The sequence below is a fragment of the Marmota marmota genome, unplaced genomic scaffold (genome assembly GCF_001458135.2).
Source record: "Marmota marmota marmota unplaced genomic scaffold, marMar, whole genome shotgun sequence".
NCBI lineage: Eukaryota > Metazoa > Chordata > Mammalia > Rodentia > Sciuridae > Marmota > Marmota marmota.
In genome coordinates this window covers 64,674,723-64,693,217 of record NW_025999842.1, presented here as the reverse complement: position 1 = coordinate 64,693,217, position 18,495 = coordinate 64,674,723, and the positions used below count along the sequence as shown (strand labels likewise).

Sequence of the window (18,495 nt, the reverse complement as noted above, 5' to 3'; positions counted from 1 at the left end):
GGAAGGAGGGAAAGGAAGGGAGACAAAGGAAACAGGAAGAATGATTTTATTTATCTAGTACCTGAGGCAAAGAGTGGTCCCACAAAAGAAAAGCATTTCATGTACCCAACATGGAAACTCTGAGAATCTCTACAAATGGGTTAGAAGAGACCCACGAGGTTGGGGGTGTCCTTAATGACTTGACCCCATGATCAGGCACCCCCTGTGCTGCATGGCAGGGAGACCCTGCCACACAGGGAGCTCTTTATATAAAATGGCTCCAGTCTCCTGAGCTTTTTATAGATTCTGTCTCCTCCCTTGCTGACAGGCTGTCAGCTGTCACTTCGAGATGTTCTCCCAGGGCTTACATCTAGGAGCCTCGTGCTTCCAAACCCCAGCGAACTGGGAAACCAGAAAACCACACTTGTTGGGATCGTGTCTAAAGAAAGCGTAAACAAGCTCTAAGCGACAGCCCACAGCTCCGTCCAATAAATAAGGAGCCCAGCTCTAGGATCCCCAAAGTTCCTCCTGCTTTCTTTCAGGTTCTCCATCTGTGCCAGATAACTGAGGTTACAGAATTAGTGGCTTTGGGGATAGGTGAGGTTTCCCTAGCTACATAAAATATTCAATGGAAAGAAACTAAAAATTAAAGAAAACTGAGATGACATTAACTAAATAAGAAAGAGAATCCAAGTCCTGTCAAGCAGGTCATAGTCCACAGCATCCGACACCCTGTTCCCTTAGTAATCTATTTCCTTTTCCAGGGGCAGACCCAGCTCCATGGCATCCTTTCCCATGTCCACAAAAGGCTCTGGAGCTGCCAACACTGGCAACCAGCAACAGGCAGAGGGAGGCGAGAAGTGCTGATGGAGGCGACCTCCACTTCCAACAATCGAGGCCTGGGGATGGCACCAGCCAGAGCCTCTGCCCACTCCCTGCCACTCCTAGTTCACAGTCCTCTAAGGAGCAAGGAGCAGAGAGGCCCTATGACATGAACCAGGCCCTGGTAGAACCCAGCAAGATGGCAGCCACAGGAGCAGCCTCCTTGCCCCTTGCCCCAGACAGTTCACCAGGAGCAAGAGCAGCACTTTCCATCCAATCTGAAATAAGGACATGCTGGCGTATCCCAAGTCCATGCTAGCTGCCCACAAATGCTCCTCCCTCCACCCACCTCTCAACTTTGTCAAGGGTCTGGCATTAAATTCTGAAAGTGAGAAGAGTATTAAGCTGCTTAATGAATTTGCTATATGAAATACCATACTTTTAAAAACAAATCTCTTTTCTTTTGCAGGGTGTTTGTTTTAAAATAGTTTGATAGCAACATAAAAGCTCTAATTGCTAGGCTCGTTGCCTATTTACCCAGACTATCATACACACAAAAAAAAATTTTAAATAACTATAATAGAACAAAGCTATCCCAGAAATAAAACTCCCAAAATTCTCCCTGTGCTGAGTGTTTAATTTATAAAGGAAGAAATATCAAATATTCTAAAATTCAAAATAGAAACTCAAGAAAGAATTTCACTATTTCAGTTCTACCTTTAGCTGGGCACATAGGAGACCCATAATACATATTTATCAGGTGACTAGACAGTTAAATAAACACAGTACAACCAACTGGATATTCTGGTCTTCCCTAGGACTTTGGCCATCAGGACAGGTCCAAAACCATATTTGGACCTGTTGAAGAAATAAAATTAACTAGCCAAGTAAATTGTTCTCAAAATGAAATCTGAGTATCTTTTCTGAGCCTAGTCCTCTGGCAAAGGGCTCATATGCTACAGGCAATTTCAGACCTATCAACCAGCTGATATCTATGGACCATCTACAGAACCCGGGCCAGGGCGCCACAGAGAAGGAGTCTACTGAGCAAGACAGGAAGGCCCCACTCAGCATGGAAACCCACTCACTGGAATCGAACTGGACACACACATGAAAGGTCTCATGCCTCATTTCAGACTGCTCTGACAAGTACCATTGACCAGGGGGCTTAAACAATAGAATGTATAACTGACCAGCAGCAGAGTGCAAGATCAAGGTGCCAGCAGATCCCATGTTGGTGAGGCCAGCTTCCTGGTTCTGAGGGACTTGTATCCTCATATGGCAGAGAACCGAGAGGGAGAAGACTTTCTGTGTCTTTTATAAAGACACTGATGCCACTCATGAGTGCTCCACCCTCATGACCTAATCATCTTCCCAAGGTCCCATCCTAGCACCATCACACTGGGAGTGATGATTCAAACACATGAATTTGGGGGAGACACAAACATTTGGTATCCCCCAAATTCATACACTGAATAGCATCCATAGCACTATGTGACTACTGTGAACGGGAGAGGGTGGTCTTTTCAATGGAAGGTGCTGGATCAACTGGATAGCCAAGTGGGAAAAATGAACTTTAATCCATAGCATGCCTCTAATCCTAGCCACCTGGGAGACTAAGGCAGGGGGATCCCAAGTTCAAGGCCAGCCTGGGCAACTTAGGGAGACCCTGCTTCAAAATAAAAAGAGTTGGGGATGTAGCTGAGTGGTAGAGCACCCCTGGGTTCAATCCCTAGTATGGGGGTGGAGGGAACATAGGAGAAAATTGTCATGACCTTGGAGAAAACAAGGGTTTTTTAAACAAGGTACAAAATGAGTCAACCAACTATACAGGAAAAATGGACAATATTCAGATTAAGAACTTCTGATCAACAAAAGACACCATTGAGAAAGTGAAAGAGGCAACTCACAAAGCAGAAGAAAATACCTACAGCACATGTTTCTGACAAAGGATTTGTACCCAGGTGTATAAGGATCAGTCCAGGATATAGGTCAGACAACCAAACTGAAAATTGCTTTGCTCTCCCTTTCTTTCCCTCTCCTTTCTTTCTTTCTTTCTTTTTTTTTTTTTTTCCTTTTCGTGGGCATTTCACAAAGAGGATACTCAAAGGGCCAAAACACACACAAAGGGGCTGAGCTCTAAGGTAGAAAAAAGCCCCTGTGAGCAGGTGGAAGGGGCCAGGCCCCTAGTGAAGGGCAGGGGTGACCTGACCTCCTGTCTAACTTTCTTTCTGTCCAGGGATGGGGACACCATCCCTTACCAAAAATAGTCTTTTTACCCCCCCTCCCCCAAATGAAAAGGTCTTAACTTCCCAAATTGGCACAATTGCTTATTCTGAAAATGTAAAGAAGTGAATGTGAACAAATGCTGGCTTCTTTTTTTCCATTGTTTCTTACAATTTTTAAAAGTGTGAATGCCAGCCTTCCTCAGGAGAAAACGGCGAGACTCCATAGGAGCTGCTGTCAACACTGGAAAGCCCAGTGCAGGACAGGACCTACCCCCCGCAATCACCCCAGGGCCCCTCCACAACTCATGAAATTTCTCTGCCACAGTAAGCACGCAGCAGGCCTTGAAGAGGTGCAGAGGTCGGGCAGAGCCCTTGTGGACAGACAGAGGCCCTCACAGAGGAGTGGGTCAGTGACGGAGAGAATGGGCTTCTACTGACAAGGACTAACTAGGTCTGGCTGCTTAACTTCTGAGATAAGACTGAGCTGTTTGGGGGGCTATGGCTGCAGAAGTTGGGAGTTTGGCCCAATTCTTTGCCTCCGTCCTGGGCAGGCTCATTTGCTTTTCCACCAAGTCAGGACACAGCACAAAGGCTCTTTCAAGGTGCCAGCACTTGGTCTTGGATGTCCCAGCCTCCAGAACTGTGAGCCAAATAAACTTCTATTGCTTAGAAAGTACCCAGTCCACACGGTATCTGTCACAGTAGCACAAAAAAAGACTTAAAACATGTCCTACTCTTACCCATGACTGTAAGAAGAGTGGGATATTCATGCCCACCTCTTTCTAAAAATAACTTAAGGGTTCTTATAAAAAAAATGCATGTTTATTCCATACAACATAAATAAAATAAAAATATCCATAATGACACTAAAAAAGCACAGTTAATATTTATTATGAACTGTCCCTTATCTTTTCTGGGCACACATAAAAGATACCCTAGGAAAAAGAAGATTTTTACCCAGAATGTATGTTTTTCCATTGTTATTTACTTAACTTAAATATGATATATAGATGGTGTTGCAAGAAGGTAATTCTCTTGAAGCAAACCAAAAGATTTTTTTTTCATTCTGAGGCTCTCATTAGATTATCTTATATTCATAAAACGTGGTATGTAACCAACATTTGAAATGAAGGCAGAAACTCTACCCAAAAATTTAGAAACAAAAACAAAAACATAGGCCTCCACCCCCTTTCTGGTTGTAGAACACAGATTTAATTTGAATATATGTATTAACAAGGTAGAATTAATTTTGATAAAAGGATACTAGTTATCACTAATGTTGCTTTCAGAAATATCCTGGGCTTATCTTGGAGTGATTTTCAATACTATTAATTCTTAGACCATCTCTGAGAGGCCTAGATCATTTAAAGGGGGAAATTAAAGCTAGCTAAGGACAGCATATGACAACTATTCTAGGAAGAGAAGTGGATGGGAGTAGGTGGCCACTCCATCCTTCTGGGCAGACCCAATTCCCCCAAGGAAATGGGAAGGACAATCTTAGAAGGTAATGACCTCTCACTGGGTGTAAAGAACTGTTGTGGTAACCAACAGGGACCTCTGAAACCAGACCAACCGTTCATACCGCCCATGAGAAACCACACGTAGGAACTTTCCAGTTATGATTTTGTAAAGCAGGCCAGAGGGAGGAGGATACAGCCCTGTTTCTGGAGAGGAAGCTGATTCCTGCCTTCTACCCTGGACTCCAGGTGGGGGCATTAGCCTTATTCAGAATGACCAGCATGACAATTTCAATTCCACTATATCAAATGTTTTATCTGGTATCTCTGTCTCGAGCTTTTCCCTCCTTTGCAGCTTATAGTAAGGTGTCAGGGATAAATTAGCTCCTCATTTTCTTCTTCTTTAGAGTTGCTAGGTAATTTAACTTCGGGATGGTTCACTCGTTGGATACAGCCCACCATCCATCCTCCCAAAGTTTAACGGGGGGACCCCTCAGACCTTTGAGGCATGGCAAGCAGCTAAATGTGTTCTGAGTCTCAGGGTAGAGTAGATGATGGCTTATTTATCTACATGCAGACAGGTGTTAATTAGTTAAGCATATATCCATCTTATCTGGTATAAGATTACTAAATGCTGAACCTTCTGGGGTTTGATGAAGAAATGGAAAATTTTAGCTTAACAAAAGGCACTTGTCTTCCAGAGACAGTCCGTGTTTTTTTTTGTTGTTTTTTTTTTTTTTTAGATTTAATATTTGGAGGGTGTTTTCATTATAGCAAGCATAATCATGTTTTAGCACCAAATCAATGAGTCATTTGCTTTCGACTTGTTGGGGAGCTGCCACACCCCACTGCACACATGAGAAAAGCCAGTTGACTAATGTATTGGGAGAGTCTGAGCTCCCAAGAACGAGCCAGAGAAGCAGCCATCTTTGCCAATCTGAAAACTCAACACCTTCCCTCCTTAGCCTGAAACAGATTTGAGTCTATTAGAATTAGTAGAAATGACTGAAGTAGTTCTGGCAGCTGCACTACCAACACGTAAAATAAAAGAGAAAGAGATTAACAGATCATCAACCACTGTGCTGAGGGCTGGAGCAAAAGCCTCTGTTAGCATAACCCAAACAAGTTGTTCAGGGGTTTTCACAACATATTTACTTGTTTCATGTCAAAAGTAATATCTGCTCTTTTTAAATACACACACCGTATCCTGTGATTTTTTTAAGTGACCTTCTAAGGTCTGGGGGTGTAGCTCAGTGGTAGAGAGCGTGCTTAGCATGCACAAGACACTGGGTTCCACCTGCCACATCACAGAAAAATAAACAAACAGAGCATCTAACTTTTAACCTCAAAAGAGATTGAGCATGGAGCCAATTCCACCTGAATGGATAGCTAGAGAACATAAGGACCCCTTACTAACCGCTTGTGCAACTTGGCAATCAAAGAAATAAACAACACACTCATAGAGATGTATACTTGAAAGCTAATGGATTCGAATTTTTTCTAAAGAAATGGTTGCAATGGTTTGTCTAAGAAAGAACAAAATCCTGTAAATGGTTCAACTACGATGAAGCATATTGGAAAATGTATCAAATCAATTATAAAAGACTTGCCCAGAGGATGGGGTCAAACATGCTCGAATACATGGAACTGATCAGGGCCTAAGGTGAGATTGGTGCTCGCAGTTTGGGGGGACGGCTTCCTGTCTCCTGCTCTTGTCTCTGGCAGTTTAAACCCAGGCATATTAGGCAAAGTTCCTCTGAGCTTCCATTTTCTCATTTTGAAAATGGGATAACTAGTTAGTTACATCACCAAGCTTTTGTGGGGGTTAAATGGGATTATCTGATGGTGCTTCACGATTCTATCATTCTACAAAATAAACAAATATTATAAAGAGTAATAAATTTTGCTTTCCACTTCCTTCCAGGACTGCCCACGAGAAATCTCAATTTCTTTTTGTTATCCTGTCATTTGCATTCTAAAACTAACTAGAACATGACATTCCGGTGAAAAATAATTTGCTTAATATGGATTTATTCAGACTCTTATTCAGACTGATTTGTAAATTCACCTTTTAAAATTTTATCCCTTAAAACTGCTGTGGTTTTCCCTCTCTGGTCCTCATTTTATATCTCAACTCAAACCTCCCCAAGTTAAAATAAACACCACCATTAGCTCATTAGGAGCTGCCAAGACAAAGAACAAATAATGAGAACAGAGAACCAATGTTATTAGTTATACGCCTAAAATTGTTATGTCAAATATGCCAGCTCCTCCTAAAGGTTAACCCAATTAAAGGCAAAAGAAATGAAAAGCAGACAAGGTGACTCTAAGCAACTATACTCTTAGATTTCAAATTTAACCCAAAAGCTGATACCTAGGGGGAAGGGAAAAAGTAAGTTCTGAAAATGAATCTGATCCTTGCCTTCCTGGTCCTACTCAAGTCCCATCACAAGAGAGATCACATCCAGTGAAGCGTGATGTCACTCCCACCCCAGCCAGGAGTCAGCCATGCCAGTTAGACTGCTCTACGGAGAAGTAGTCTAACTCTGGCCTCAGGTTTGCCTGGAAGGGGAAAGACATTTCTGTTTCTTCTGCTCTCAGTATCACCCTCCCTTTAAAAACTCCCTTTCTGCAATACACAGCCAGTTGTAGCACAGAATCTCTGAAGGTTAGAGCTATAAAGCCTCAAGCCCCCACCCCCATTTTTTTTTTTCACATGAGGAAAGAAAAGCTGAAAATAAAGCACTACGGTGATGATGACTTGCCAAGACCACCCAGCGGGTAAACAGCAGCCAGGCGAGAGCAGAGCTGAGCAGGCCAGGGCCCCTCCCGAAGGATCTGATTTCACAGATGCCAACAGGGCTCTCGAAGCCCACAAATAATAATCCTGCCTTGGCTTACTCGCTGCTGAACTTCAGCAGGGGAGATCGCTTTCTCTTACTTAAGCCCTCACTCTTCCCGTTAAAATGAAAGACAATTAAATCGGTTTTAGTCCCTTCCTTTAAAATGTCAACTCATTTGTCACATCCTCTCCTGGAAACAGGCTTTGAGTTAAGGAAGTGCATGCACGGCTATCACACTCAAATGCACATGTAAAGACACACAAGTGGCCACAGGACACGGTTCCCCTCAAAGTCTTTCAGAAAAGAAAGGCTCTATTTGGATCATTTTTTCCTCAATCATAAAATGATGCTTTAGAAACTCGTCTACACTCCGGTCTCTTCCTTTTTCCAAGCTTTTACTCAGTGGAACAGATTTCTTCCAAAATGCCAGTGCTGACTAAGAAAAACCTGGTGAGAATTTATTGGCCTGAACTTTCCACAGAGACAGGAACCTGGGCTTTTTCATTCCTTGTTCTATGGAGACTTGTGCGAACCTGTCACTCTGAATCTTATCTGCAGATGGAAAAGCACTCAGCTTTTCTTAGTACAAGCAGCACTTCCACTCCCAGAGAAATGAACGATTCCTTGCAATAAAACAGTATTCTTGTGCATGCTGAAAACTGAAAATTACAGAGAAGAATGGCAGTAGCCTGTGATTGCTTCCTTTGAAGACTTGTATCACCCCTGCATCTGGGCTTTATATCATGACAACTTCCTTTTAACTCCCAGGTTCAAAGGACTGTATCATTATAATTCATAACCACGACAAAGGACTGTTAACTTCAAGTCGACAATGAAAGAGCGGGTTTTGACGCAGGCAGAGCCAAATTACATTAGTGCACTTGATGTGGGGTGTGTATTTCTGGAATGCACAGTAAACTGCCCTAAAGGACCAGTTTCTGTCTTACCCACTCGACAGTCAGATACGGGACAGTCTTGGTCTGCTTGGGCTGCTATGACAGAATTCCTCAGACCAAGCGGAAACAGCATTTGTTTCTCACAGTACCAGAGGCTAAACCCAAGATTAGGGTGTGGGTGTGGCTGGGTTCTGGGTGAGGGCCCTCTTCTGGGCTGGATGGGGCTGCCTTCTTGCCATGTCCTCCCGTGGGAGGGAGAGTGCTCTAGTCCCTTCAGCTCCTTATAAGGGCACTAAGCCCCTGTTGATGACAGGGTCTCTACTCTTAGCACCTCATCTGGCACTAATCACCTCCCCAAAGCCTCACCTCCAAATACCATCACAGTGGGGGTTATTTCAACCTATGAATTTTGAGGCAACACAGTCCACAGCAGGGACACCCAAGAGCAGTCAGAAGCATAAGAGTCACCCCAGGGCTAGGAAGAGGTGAGATTCTACCTCCAGGAAAGTGCAGCGAGGTGGGAAATGGGATTGCAGAAAGGGGTCCTAGGAAGGCCTGTCAGCCAGCCTGCAGTGGGGCAGAGCGGAGGGGCTTCCTGGAGGAGACACCAGCCAGTGCCAGCCTGAAACCCAGGCAGGAGGCAGGTGCTGAGGTGGAGGGTGGGGACAGATGATTCTGGCCGAGGAGTGCCTGCTGACACACGCTGGTGACTGAATTGAGAGCTGAAGAGGCAGGCGGGGGATTGAGCAGCGGCACAGGTGACTCTAGAGAAGACCCCTGATCCCTGGTAGTAAGCTAAGGCGCTCATGCTCTGCCTAAAGGCTGGGAGAACGAGCTCCTACCTGGATCTTCGGAAGTTCTCGGGCAGCAGCGTGTGCTGGTGGCTACTCTGAACACGCAGCAAGGCTAAGCTGGAGGCTGGGCCCAGGAGGCCCCACCCAGCCTCCCACCAGGGCCTGCAGCTCAGGCCCTCTGTGCCTCAGCTCCTTCACCTGGTCTGCAGAGTTGCCATGAGGACGGATAAGAGCTCTTGAAGGACAGAGCACGCTCTAAGAACTGAACGCTGTAGCTGTCAGAAGCCAGAGCGGCATCGTGGCCAAGTGACTTTGGCGTCACTGTGACCTTAGACAAGGACAAGCTACAACCTCTCTGATCTCAGTCTCTTTAGCTATAAAATGAAGAGAATACCACTCACTTCACAGAGTTATCTCCAGGATTGATGGCAAGAGAGGAAATGTACGGCCTCACCTGGGAGCTGAATTAGCAGCAGAAGTCGTAGCAGTAGCGGCAGCAGCAGTAGAGGGGCACTAGTAGTACTCGTAACCTGAAGGAAACTAGACTCAAGTGGCCATTCCTATAATATAAAGCAGTGATCGGGAGAAGTCAAGAAATTAGTTTCCAAGAATAGAAGTTCACTGGATTAGACAAAAGGAATGATGGGAAGGGAGGAGATGGGAAATAGGAAAGACAATAGAATGAATCAGACAGAACCTTCCTGTGTTCATGTATGAATACACGACCAGGGTAACTCCACATCATGTACAACCACAAGAATGGAAGGTATACTCGGTGTATGTGTGATATGTCAAAATACACTCTACTGCCATGTATGTCTAACAAGAACAAACAAAATTTTTTTTACAGAAATTAGTTTCTAGAGCTCTAAGAACAAGCATCAACAGGACTTCATGAGTGTTGGATGTGACCGGCAGGGAGGGCAAGAGATAAGGATGCCACATGATATTTTACTGGGACAGCAGCACTGCCCTGCATGGAGGGAGTAAGGAAGAGGAGCGAGCAGTGTGCAGAGGAAGATATCAAACTCCTCTCATACCATTGACCCCAGGTTCCCCTGGGGCACCCAGGGAGTTGTCCATTTCTAAGAACTCTGCATATGCCTGGCACTCGGAAAACAGATCGAGGACAAAAACCCAGATTTGGAAGTTGTCAGCAGATGAACGACAACTGAATTGGAATATACTCACCACCCAGGGAGAGCGTGAGGGAGCGAAGGAAGCGGAGAAGACAGTGAGCTGGGGGCCCAGAGACCAGCCCAGGAAAGAAAACCCAGAAAAGGGGCCGGGGCTGGGAGAGTAAAAGAATGAGACCTGGGAGACAGGCTTAGAAAGGAATGTGAGCAGCTCACTAGGTGGAAGGTCAAGTCAGAGAAGGACCCAACGAAACTCACTGGGTTGAGAGACAAGAAGGTTCTAGGGTAGCCATGGGGGGAGCTGACGTCAGGTCATGGTAGACAGAGGAGGTGCGTGTCTTGGGTGGGGACAGAGCTTCTAGAAAAATGAACAGTCAGGGAAGGAGCAGGGCAAGATGGCAGCAGGGGTGTGAGACAGAGGATGGGAAGCCATTCCTGTGTACAGCGGGTGGTGAGTCCAAGGGGCTGATGGAAATGGAAGATGACCAGGGGGCGGAGAAGAGCATGGTCATGGAAGGAAGTCCCTGGAGGACAGCAGGGGGTGCCTGGACAGGAAGAGGCTGCCAGGACACCAGCTGAGAGAAGGGGCCATAACCAAAGGTACCTTGAAAAGACAGGTGAAGGTTGAAAAAACAGAGTGCAGGACCCAATCTAGGTGCCCTTCAACAGATAAATGGATAAAGAAAAGGTGGTATCTATACACAATGGAATATTACTCAGCCATAAAGAAGAATAAAACCATGGCATTTGCCAGTAAATGGAGACTATCATGCTAAGCCAGTCCCAAAACTCCTAAGGCCAAATGTTCTCTCTGATATGTGGGTGCTAACCCACAATAACAGGGAAGAATAGAAGTTCATTGTATTAGACAAAGGGAAATGAAGGGAAGAGAGGGGAAATAGGCATAGAAAAGACAGTAGAATGAATCAGACATAACTTTCCTATGTTCACATATGAATACACAACCAGTGCAACTCCACATCATGTACAACCACAAAAATGGAATCCTAATTAGAATAATTTCTACTCCATATATGTATAATATGTCAAAGTACCCTCTACTGTTTGTGTGTGTGTGTGTGTGTGTGTGTGTATATACATATATATATACTGTGTTTTATATATATATATAATGTATATATATAATTATATATATTTATAATCAATTTTAAAAGAGACAATAAGAAACTAAAAAATAAAATCACATGGACAAAGCACAGCTAGAAACACAATTCAGACCACATTCCTCCCACCATGTAGAAGAGAAGACTTCATGGAGAAGAGCCACAGCATAGGCAAGGTTGTGTCCAGGCTGGGAGGAAGACAGAACACACCAGACGTGAACATGCAGCTGAGATGGCAGGCAGAACATGTGTGTGCCTGCTGGAGCCTCAGAGCAAGGAAAAGAGCAGTCAGCGACTCAGGAAAGAAACAGTGAAATTTCCAAAGGCATTTTCTCAATCTAAATTTAAAAGCAAATGGCTACCATTATCATCTTTAAGTTCATGTTTGGGGCAAGTAAATCAATGAAAATAGGTATATTTTCCAGCAATGCTGAAATAAAACAGTAATGGTGCAAGAGAATGATGTGGTTCTAGTAACAAAAGAATACATTGATTTTTTTTCACCTCTCTGATTAAGAAACACCAACTGGAATGATGGGAAGGAAGCAGGAATGGGAAGAGGAAAGACAGTGGAATGAATCAGACAGAACTCTCCTATGTTCATAATAATATGATTACATGACTAGTGAAACCCCACATCCACAAGAATGGGAAGTTATACTCCATGTATGTATAATATGTCAAAATAATTCTACTGTCATATATATCTAAAAAGAATAAATTTTAAAAAATTTAGAGAAACACCACCAATTAATTTCAATATAAAACATCACTGACTTTGAAAACATCTTATGAAAATTCCTCTTTCATTTGTTCAAATAAATTCTTCAAGATTGAAGAACTACACACTACAAGAGATATATATGATGATATATATATCTGATATATATATATGATAAAATGGTTCCTGCCTTCAAACTGTTAAATCCACAAAAACATTTAGGATGAAAAAGGCTCAAGGAAAGGAGGGAATAATTTCAAGTATATTTGCCAAGTTCAAGTTCAAGCACACAGTAACACCTCTGACTACAAAGTACCCACACATCACTTTCCTAAAAGTCTAGCACCCGATCTATGTGAATACCTTGTCCTTTCCCTGCCCCCTGCTCCCACTCTCCCTTCCCCACATCACAGAGAATATCCAACAGCTAGTGGCCAGTTATGGCCCCAATAACAACCCCAAGCCCACACCCACTGTGTTCCGGGTACTGTACTTGGTGTTGTCTTTCCAGTCCTCACCACAAGATGATCCCCTTAAACACATGAGAAAGGGGGCTCCAAAGGGTTGAGAAAACTGCCTGACCTCATACACTCAGGTTGGTCTAGCATACAGCATGAACTCCTACCCCACTGCCCGACACTAAAATCCCCTGCCCATTGCTTCAAGGGGAATTAAAAGTGCAGTTTTCTTCCTTTGCAATTTAGACTTCTTTTATCAACTGATCCTTTACGTTTAAGATACTCCTTAGTACTTCACGCAGTTTTATTGAAAAGTCTGTTCCCAAATACTAAATCAGTGGGGATGCACCAAATCATCTACAAGCTGAGTTCTAAGCAGCAGTTTTACCTCCCAGCAGACATGCTAACAAAGCAGCAAAGCAGGCTGATCGGATGCTGTAGAGTGGGAAACTACACACAAAGGAGGGACTTGAACTTAAAATGAGAGGCCTCATCCAGGCAGAAGAACAAACCCAGTGACACTGGTGTCCCTGAGGACACTACCAGGCATATCAGAAGTTACCATAGCAGCAATGGGGGGACAGGCAATTAGGGGTGCACAGAGGGGCCAGCTCTCATTTCCTGGCCACCCCCCTGCTCTGCCACAACCCATCTAATGGCTCTAGGATAACTTCACTGCCCTGTGCCTTAGTTTCCACATCCATAAAAGGGTGGCATAAGAGGTTGATAGTAGGATAACATGAACCTTGCATACACAGAGAAAGTATCCATCAATGTCAGCCAGTTCTATCACTTATGAATACGCCTTTCCATTTCTCAAATAACGTTTTTAAAAAATTTTCTTTGCTATTTTTCTTTTTTTCTTTATTTATTTTAATTAGGTGTATACGACAACAAAATGCATTTTGATTCACTGTACACAATTGCAGCACAACTTTTCATTTCTCTGGTTGTACATGATGTAGCGTCACACCCTATGTGCAGTCTTACATGTACCTAGGATAACGATGTCCATCTCATTCCACCATCTTTCCTGTCCCCATGCCCCCTGCCCACCCTCTCTCCCCTTTGCCCAAAGTTCCTCCATTTTCCCCATGCCTCCCCCTTCCCCATTATGGATCAGCATCCACTTCTCTGAGAGAAATTCTGCCTTTGGTTTTTTGGGATTGGCTAATTTAGCATGATATTCTTCAACTCCAACCATTTACCTGCAAATGCCAGGATTTTATTCTCTTTTATCACTGAGTAATATTCCATTGTGTATATATACTATCATTTCTTTATACATTCATCTATTGAAGGACACCTAAGTCGGTTCCACAGTTTAGCTATTGTGAATTGGGCTGCTATGAACATTGATGTGGCTGCATTACTACAGTATGCTGATTTTAAGTCCTTTGGGTATAGACCAAGGAGTGGGATAGCTGGGTCAAATGGTGGTTCCATTTCAAGTTTTCTAAGGAATCTCCATACTGCTTTCCAGATTGGTTGCACCAATTTACAGTCCCACCAGCAATGTATGAGTGTTCCTTTCCCCGCATATCCTCACCAACATTTATTGTTGTCTGTATTCTTGATAACTGCCATTCTGACTGGCGTGAAATGAAATCTTAGAGAAATGCAAATCAAAACTACTCTAATTACTAGAGATGTTGAATTCTTTTCATATACTTGTTGATCAATTGTATGTTTTCTTCTGAGAAGTGTCTGTTCAGCTCCTTAGCCCATTTACTGATTGGGTTGTTTGGTTTTTTGGTGTTAATGTTTTTGAGTTCTTTATATATCCTGGAGATTAGTGTTTTGATGTGTGTGTGTGTGTGTGTGTGTGTGGCAAAAATTTGTTCCCAAAATGTACGCTCTCTGTTCACCTCATTGATTGTTTTCAAGTAAGATTTTTTAAAATTGCAGGTCACAACTCACAACTGTGTTAGGAAATCAATTGTGGGTCTCAACCAGCACTTGCAGAAAATAAAACAGAATAGAAAGTTGCATTTATTTTTTTTGTAAATATAGGGGTTTTTTTGTAGAATGATGTATTTAAACATTAACAAAATCATGGTTTAGATGACTCATAATTTTTCTTTAGTACATGGAGTAAGATTAACTGGTGCCTGGTGAAACTCTTTTTCTATATATCCATGTGTCTGTGTATGTATCTGGCAGCAAGCTACCAGGTATTTCTTTCTGTGTCACCATTGAAAACTCAAAAAACACTCTTTTATAGAATGAGGATTTTAGAATCAGGGAAGATGAAAAAAAATGTAATAAGCCAGAGGCCCCTTTTAAAAAGGCAGATGCCTGAAGCAAAAGGAAGACCCCAAATGGACAGTCAGAATAGCACAGCAATTACCCCAGCACACAGATTGTTCATGGCTAGGCAGCTACTGGCATTTCAATAATTTGAGCTTAGCAACTTACTTTCTTTTCCAAAGCAGACCAAACTGCAAAACTGGAAGTACAGATGTTATCTTGACTGAAAAAAAAAAATCGATGACTTATCCAGTAATTCATCTTGCAACACTTGTCAGAGTAGACAGTATGCCAGATTTCAAATGCTCTTAAAAACAGTCAGGGTTTGGAAGAGATACGAAAATGTCTTAAAATAGACATCCTTACATATGGGTGTAGATTTAACCTAACAGTTCCATTACAACCAAATTCCTAACTAAAAAAATTAACTCTCTGTACAAGCTTTCCCACAAGAAGATGAAATGAAAAAGAACTATAAACACATAGCTAATCATTTTAGAATTTAATAAAAACATCCATCTATGTATGCAAACTGTATGATTCCTTTCCATGAATGCTGTCGGACAATGTAGCCCTCAGACTGGGTAGGAGGGGCCACAGCCCTGGGCTCTACTCCTGCCACACCCCACCTTCCTGGAGATATCTGAGGACCAAGTAGACGCACCTATCTGAAACTAATGTCTCTCTACCTCATTTTAAGCTTTACTCAGGTCTCCAGAATAATCTCATGAAATACCAAACAGCTTCTAGAGTGTTACAGGGTGTCTTCCCGGTTGGGGGTGAGCCAGAGGCAGCATGATCAAGGGTGGCCAAAAATGCATACAAAGATTGGTCATGCAAGTGGACACAAAGGCCTCACTAGGGGGCACTGTACCAGAGAGGGAACCAAAAGGGAACACACCCAGGCCAGGGGTTGATTGCCCCAACTGCATTCCTGCTCAGAGCTTGGGGAAGTGCAACAAATCAAAATTCAAACCTAGCCTTCCAGGACATTCTGAAGATTACAAGTGTCAAGGTAGGGGAATAGAACAGATTTATATAAATACCTATGAGCAAAATTTTTTTTTATTAAGGTTAAAGTATTGGGAAACATGCTAGGTGGACTTCCTTGTTCTCATGCAAAGAATCCTGCAAAGTTATAGGCTGGCCTGGCAGGTGTGGGTGGCTCAGAGTCACAATGCCTGGCTTCCTACTCCTCACCCCCATTCCATTTCCCAGCTATGTGAGCTTGGGAAAGCTTCTCAGCCTTACTCAAATCTCAGTTTCCTCATTTGTAAAACACTGTTAGTAAAAGCACCCTCATCAAAGAGGTTGCTATGAAGACCAAATAAATTGGTGCATATGAAGGGCCCAGAATAGCACCCAATACTTCAGTACACAGTAAATACTGTTTATTGCATTTTTCTCCAAATAAAACTGATTGGCCACTACAAACTTCTGGGTAAAACCACAGTCATGTCTGTGTACTTCTTTCCCATTTCTTTCTAATTTTAAATATCTGGCTTTATGCCACTCTAAAAAAAAAATGATTTTCTATCCTGAAAAGGACAAGGAAAAGTCATCTAACTGCTATCCTGTCTGATACCAAAGTTCTGAACTTAAACATCTATTTACCCTCTACCCCAACTCAGCAGTTAACTCAGGCCTTGGCTATAGTGAAGTTTGAAATCAGGCAATTTGGCCTTCTGTGTCAATTTCATGCAATAAACATTTGAAAATATTATCAGTTTTAAATGTAAGAAGGCTACTTCCTAATCTTCATAGTCAAGAGGATTCAGAGCTATAAGTCAGGGTAGGTGCTTCTAGATCCAAAAACCAGAGGCTGAAATGCTTGCAATCAGCACAGAAAGGCAATCAGAGAAGAGAACCTAGAGCTAAAAATAGAGTCCCACCAGTGGAGAAATAGATGGGAAGTCATAATCCTTGATTTGGCTACTTTTCAGTCCACAGTGTTTCTTTATTATCAAATGAAGGTCTGCCACCATCATAGTGATGACAAATGACCAACTAGCCTTCTCAATGATATTTATCCCTTTGTCCTTTGATGACTGCACAATTTGCAAAGAAATACTTGCCATATTTTAATGACATATACAGCATCTTGTATTGTAGTACTCTAAAAGCCTCTCTTTCAAATGTTAAGCTGTTTGCTACAAATTGAAGCTCTAAAACCTGAGAAGAAAAGTATAAGGAAAAGATTCAAGGTCATATTTACTTTTTAAAATGCATACCTCACCAATATGGTCAATACAAAGAACATTTAGCCCCCATCCCCCCCAATAATAAATAATAAAATATATAGTTTGTCAACCTACATAGTAAGTAGAACTCTGTCTAGTTTCCCAAGCTACATCTATTGAACATTGTTAATTTTAACAATAGTTTTTTTTATTATTATTAACTCAAACCTCCTTAAATCTACTCCAAACCCAAAATGGAGTATAAAGACAGTAGGAAGTAAATGAAAATTAGATTCTACAGAGGCAAGACTGAGCACATCTATTCATCCAATTGGAATTCCACCTAAATCAAACATAGTTTCTTTAAAGAGTTCCACCAACTTCCAATTAAAAAAAAAATCCCATGAACACTTCTTAATTTGGCCAGTTTTTATTTAGGCAATTAAATTGGCTTATTTTAAGAGCTGGGATGGAGAAACAATATATTTTTACGAGCTCATTAGTTATTCAGTCAAGCTTCATTATATCATAATCATTCATCAGTAGTCAGCAATGAGAATGCTGTTTCTTTGTGCAATAAGAATGTGAAAGAAAATATGTATTTGCAATAGGCCATAAAACGTGTGAAATACAGAATGCCCCCAAATCAGTGGTAAAGCCAGTGAGTTCATCTGGCTTTCATTTTTGCTGAAGAGTGTAACAGTTTTATGGACACAAATCTAGCTTTAACTTAGAAGCCATATCCTTAATTATTAATCCCCTTCATGCTTCCACCTTTCCAAACTCCACTCGTGTAAGAGAGGTAGAATGCTTCATCTCTGTTATTAAAGGACTCTCTTGGGAGATCATTTGGCTTCTGTCATTTTTCTAGCAATATGTTTGTTACCATTTATTTTAAATATTTCTCCCAATATCAAATGTGTACGTCAGACCCGTGGATAACCTTAGCTCCTGAACTGTGGGCAGCCACAATGTGATGTGGAGGGAAGCTGAGCGCCCCAACTGGCAGATCCTGGGCATCCCGCACACCACCCGTTTAGGCACTTTACGAGGTGGGCCCAAGGGTCTCGTTCTGCCCCCATCTGTGGGAATGAATAATTGAGCTTGAATAGCCCCAAAGAAGCTTCTTCAACAAAGGCCAACGTGTGCAGCTTTGGAAATACAAGAACGAATTATGGGGAAACGCATAGGGTCTGGCTGGAAAAGGGAAAGCATTCATCTCATGGTTTTGATATCGAATCTCTGAGATCCCCAGAATCTTTCCTTTCTGTTACACAGCTTAAGATTTCTTCCCTGTTCCTTCTCCATCAAAATCTGGGCTGCCCATCTCCGGGGTAGTGGGTGCTGTTCTCTCCTGCTGCGGTTTCCCCAACCGCTGCTTAGGCACAGCTGGGATGAGTCTCTCCGAGCCCCACTTCGTGTAGCTACTGTTGTAGCTCAGAAGCATCCGGATCTCGGAGAAAGACAAAAAAAAAAAAAAAGGTCGCTTCCCAAGACCCAGACACAAAGACCGCCCCGTGCCATCAAGGGAGCCCGCAGGCTCTCCAAGGCACCCAGCAGCTAAACTCGGCAGCGGCGTCCCAGCCGCAGCGTCCCGGCGCCAGAGG

General features: G+C 42.8%; 1 long non-coding RNA gene across 2 annotated transcripts in view; it reads right to left on the bottom strand.

Annotated features, from left to right (window-relative positions):
* Positions 1-14,899, bottom strand: part of LOC107156174 — a 77,644-nt gene extending 62,745 nt beyond the window's left edge. Inside the window, exon 1 of one of the 2 annotated variants that reach the window (XR_007346227.1) lies at positions 14,877-14,899. This is a non-coding gene — a long non-coding RNA (uncharacterized LOC107156174). Of the gene's footprint in view, positions 1-9,067; positions 9,214-14,876 lie in introns of those variants that run through there. The other variant, XR_007346225.1, reaches the window with a different exon arrangement.
* Between the last annotated feature and the right edge of the window lie 3,596 nt (positions 14,900-18,495).